The sequence below is a fragment of the Echinops telfairi genome, unplaced genomic scaffold (genome assembly GCF_000313985.2).
Source record: "Echinops telfairi isolate 266 unplaced genomic scaffold, ASM31398v2 ScPeMD7_7439;HRSCAF=8477, whole genome shotgun sequence".
In the NCBI taxonomy this organism is placed as follows: domain Eukaryota; kingdom Metazoa; phylum Chordata; class Mammalia; order Afrosoricida; family Tenrecidae; genus Echinops; species Echinops telfairi.
The window spans coordinates 5304207-5309415 of record NW_022111339.1 but is presented as its reverse complement, the minus strand read 5'-3'; the positions used below and the strand labels follow the sequence as shown (position 1 = coordinate 5309415).

The window sequence follows — 5209 nt, the reverse complement described above, 5'->3', positions numbered from 1 at the left end:
TCATTTCGTTGTAGGGTCGCTCTAGGGCATTCCATCATGGATTTGCGATTTCATCCTCGGTGCAAGCAAACGTTGCGCAGGGTTTTACGCAGCAAGTTGACATCGGGACAATTGATGTTTGGAAGATAGGCAGCCTTCTGTTTGGAGAAACACTCAAAATGGAACTAGGAGAGAATTATTAGGAGGCGGTTAGAGATGTGGATGATAAATAATGATTGGAGATCCCAGATTTATTTTGAGTGCGACCAGGAATGACTTACTGTTGTTCTGGATGTTGAAGGTTCAGGGAAGGTAGGTGTCAGAGATGGAAATCCTCCCTCCTCCTGCCCTCCAACCCCACCCCATTCATTTGGCACGGGACAGAGTGGATGGAGATGGCACTTACTGAACAAGGGGAATGCGAGAAGATCCAGGGCTCAGTTATAAACATGAAAACGAGGGGACACCAAGGAGACAGCCTTGTGGGATTCAATGTAAGTGTTGCATTTCAGAAGGAAAATGTAGCCTAGAGTCTCAGTTTTAACCAGCCTCAGGATAACACTGGGGAGTAGATACCTTGGAAACAGTGTAGCAAGGGAAGATAAGAAGGCAAGAAAGTGATCCCAGGTGGACCCCAATACTTAGAGGTCAGGAAAGAGATGGATACATCCAAAAGGGATAGAGAAGGAGCATCTAGACCCATGGACCCAAACGAAAGGTCTTGGTTTCATCAAAGATGGAATTAGAATTCTTTTTTTTTTTTTAAGAATGAGGACTCTCTGGGAAATAGTTAACACATTAACCAAAAGTCCAAGTTCACCCAGAGATGTCTTGGAAGAAATGTCTGGCTACTTCCAAAATTGTAGCCATTGAAAACATTGTGGAGCCCAGTTCTACTCTGACACACCTGGGTGGACCATAAGTTGCCATGGATTCATCAATACTTGGTTTTCAGGAGAGAGTGGTCAGTGATTTCAAATGCCCCTGAGTGATTACAAGAGAGCTCAAAGGGAAGGCATGTCATTGGTCACTTTTCCTGGAGCGCTATCGTTCTGCTGGTGGAGGCAGAGGCCAGATGAGATGCATTAAAGAGTAAAAGGCCACACAATAAACAACATCAATCAAGGTAAGACCAAGCCTAAGGCTGTCAAGTTGATTTTGCCCCCATAGGATTTCCAAGTCTGTCATCTTTATGGAATCATACTGTCCGTCTTTCTTCCTTGGTGCAGCTGGGTGGGCTTGATCCACTGACCTTTAGGTTAGCCGCAGAGCACTTCACCACCACTGTACCACCAGGGCTCCTTGGACATCTGACAATCAAACATCAGTCATTGCTCGATAAAGGACTTGAATGTAAAATGCAAAGCTTCTCAAAGAAAATCTGAATATTTTCTCTAATGATTTTAGAATAGGAAACTGAAGTAACACACACAAAAATGGACAAATCATAAAAGGTAAGACTTAGAAATATGACCCCGTAAAAGTTAACTTACTGGGAGAAAGATGAGGCTTTCTACTCCCCTCAAACTCACCGTAGTCCTTAGTCTTGAGGCTGAAATTCCCTAGTGCTTCGGTACCAGAAGATTGCTATCCCAAACTTATAGAACTGGAAATCATTGGACTTTGGTGTGGATCTTTTGCTTTGAGGGTGGCAAATGAAAGGTGACCCAAGACTATCATATGCTTACTATTTTAATGTTCTTCTTGTTTTATTATGACATGTAATAATCGGGTAGGCATGGTTCTACCATTGTGAATGAATGCCATTGAAAAATTTTACACTCACACCAACCTCCATTGTTTGGGTCAATAGTGTCCAGTCATTTAAGAGTGTAATCTGTACAAGTCAGCAAGTCATGCATTGTTATTCATGGTCAGCCTCAACTGGTATTATGTCCTTTTACCAACAGTATTTTAAATTCTACACCATTGGCTAAATTAATGATATTATCAATATGCCCCAGGGAGATGATTGATACTGTTTTCTAACATAAAATGATAAATATGTCTCTAAAATGATACATGGACAAATATAAACCATAGATATATGAATGGATTTTGGGTTCACACTTAATTCTTGCCCAAATCAGGGAACAATTAGTTCTTATGACATGGCCCTGCTTGATGCTCACCTTCATGAAGAAATCCCTAAGATATGGGTGCTGTAGCAAAGTGTGGCGAAGAAGCTAGATGATGCCCTGCTTTTAGAAAAAATAGCATCTAGAGTCTTAAAGCTTTGTCTTAGAACAAATACCCATTTGAGTGAGGCGCCAACTGGGCCCATGCAGAAGAAGCACACCAGATTGTGTGATCCAAGGACTGTGAATAATAAAATCCAAATCTGAATGAGGGAATAGTATCAGTTAACTTGTGAACACTCCGTTTGTGGAAGGCTATGTATGACAACGGGAACTGAGACAGTTAAAGTTTATTGTGCCAACCTGGCCATTAAACATGTGGGGTTAATTGAAGGGTGGAGAGATAAATGGCTCGGTGAACCTCACCTTTCTAGTTCTCGGGTCTCTTGCTTTCTGATGGTCCGACCAGGGTGCAGCTGCCTTAGCAAGTTCCCTGCATCAGCTGGCAAGGCTCACTTCCTGCAAGACATCCCCGAGGAGAAGCCACATGGAACAACCCCAATGCAGCCCTGGGTGCTGGAGCAGCCTGTGGAGACCCCTGCCAGTGCTAAGATGCTTACAGGTTCACTGATTCTGCTTTTCTCCTGTAGTCGGCTTCATTGTGTGTTTTGTGAGATGAAGGAGGACTTTGTGGATTGGGGTGTGACATGTGGGTTAATTTTGGATTTGTGGGTTTGGGCAGCACTGAGTTGGGAAGTTTTCTCGATGTGCCCTTAACCTTTATATAAAATTCTCTCTTATACATGAGTTTCTGTCGATTTGTTTCTCTAACGCACCCAGACTAACACATTTGCAGGGTCCACGCATGAAATAACCCTCTAGTAAATCTCCTCTGACCATAGACTGAGGGTGTGAAGAGCCTTGGTATCATGCAGAATGCAGTGGGACTTTTGTTCTGCTGCACTTTGTTTTCTGTTTCTCTGTATCTGAAATCCAGAATGGGTAGAGCTACAGAGGCAGCGACTTCATTGAATGGTTTCCTGTGGGTTCTCATAGGCAAGGTTGGATGCAGGTGGGGAGCTGATAACAAAGAGTACAAGAAAGAAGCCAATGCTCTAAAATTGATTGTGTAGATGATGGCACAATCTCTTTAATATGACTGCACATTGAATTGTATATGTGAAATATGTAACAATAAAACTTTTAAAAAAAAGAATTACAATCTTTTGCAAACTTGATCTCTAGTTCTCCATGATGTTAACAGAAGAAAGGAGAACTAGAGTTGCTAAAGTAATTGTGTGTTAGAGATGTTTTAACCTCCAGAGATACTGAGTTGGCCAAGTCTATCCTAATACACTATTAACAAATAAATTTAAAAAGAGTTACATTCTTGGAAACCCACAAGGGATATCTACCCTGTCCTGTAGGGTTTCTATGAATCAGAATGGACTCGATGACAGTGTTTTCATTTTAGCTTAATATTAAGAATTCGCTTTCAAAATGGAAAAGGAAAAAGCAAGCCACAATCTGAAAGACATTATGTGGGAAATAAATGTTTGACAAAGGAGTAGTATCTAGACCATCTTAAAAGCTTTGAAACTCACGCTAGACAAAGACAGAGTCAGAGAGGAAGACAGAGAGGAAGAAAGAAGCAGGCAGAAGGCTTGAGCCAGCGTGCCCCAACCGAAGAAACCCAAATAGCCAACAACTGAAGCGAAAGACTGAAATAGCATTAGCTAGAGAGAGCTATGAAAGAAATTGGCAACCAGATGCCGCTGTACCCTCAGCAGATAAGCAAAAAATATACATGGAAAGTCTGAAACACAATGCTGGTAAGTATATTGATTTTCTTTATTCATTGTCCAGCTCTCAAGCACATATGAAGTGACTGAAAATACCATGGTTGGGTTTGGCATTTCTGTTCCTCACACATTAAAGTGGTCTTGTGCAGCAGATTTGCCCTGTACAATATGCCATTTGAGTTGCGGATGACAGCTTCCATGAGCATTGAATGTGCATACAAGCAAAATGAAATCCCTGACAATTTCAAACTTTTCTCTGTTCATCATGGTGCTGTCCACTGGTCCAGTTCTGGGGATTTGGTGGAGTCGTGGTTATGCTGGGGTGCAACTGCAAGATCAGCTGTTCCTCAGGAGAACGATGGGGCTTTCTTCTCTCATAAAGAGTTACAGTCTCAGAAACTCACATGACAGTTCTATCATGGCCTAACGGGTTGCTGCAGGAGCCCTGGTGGTGTAGGTGCAGTGGCTAGGATTGAGCTGTGATCCTCATGGCCAGTAGTTTAAAACCACCAGCAGCTCCAAGAGAGAAAGACTAGGCTTTTCAATCCCACAAACAATTACAGTCTTGCGGGAGGTGCGGGGGTCATCATGGATCAGCATGGACTTGACGTCAGTGAGTTTGTGTGTCCTTTCGGTTTTATGTTATGTTGTAATCCATACTGAAGACTTTGTTTCAAGTCCTCCTGGCTTTCAGTAAACAAGGTTGTGCCACTTGCATATCGCAAGTTATTAATGAGCCTTCCTCCAATCCGGATGCCACGTTCTTCATCATATAGCTCACTTTCTTGGATTATTTGCTCAGCATACAGGTTGAATAAACATGGTGAGAGGATAGAACTCTAGCATGCACCTTTCCTGAGTTGAAACCACACAGTATTCCCACTCTCTGTTCTAATGACTGCCTCTTGGTCTATGTATAGGATCTACAGTTAAGTGTTCTGGAATTCCCATTCTTCCCAATCTGATGCAGGGTTTATTATGATCTGCATAGTTGAATGTGTTTGCACAGTCAATAAAACACAAGCAATTTTTTTTTATATTCTCTGTTTCTAGCCAAGATTAATCTATCCCTTCTTCCATGTCCATGTCTGAAACTGGCTTGAATTTCTGGAAACTCCCTGTTGATGTATTACAACAACAGTTTTTGAATGATATTCAGAAAATTTTACTTGCAGGTGGTATTAATGATATTGTTTAATACTGTTAACTTTCAAAAAAAGGGCACAGCTACGAATCTCTTCCAGTTAGTTGGCAGCTTGCTATCTTCCAAATTTATTGGCATAGACTTGTGAGTCTTCTATCAGGTTTTTTTTACATTTAAATTGATATCCATCCATTTCAGGAGCCTAC

General features: G+C 41.7%; 1 non-coding gene across 1 annotated transcript; it reads left to right on the top strand.

Annotated features, from left to right (window-relative positions):
• The first annotated feature begins 3283 nt into the window (after positions 1 to 3283).
• On the top strand, positions 3284 to 3416 carry LOC115872691. Its single transcript, XR_004048007.1, has one exon. It is a non-coding gene; the product is annotated as a small nucleolar RNA SNORA66 (small nucleolar RNA).
• Positions 3417 to 5209: the final 1793 nt, after the last annotated feature.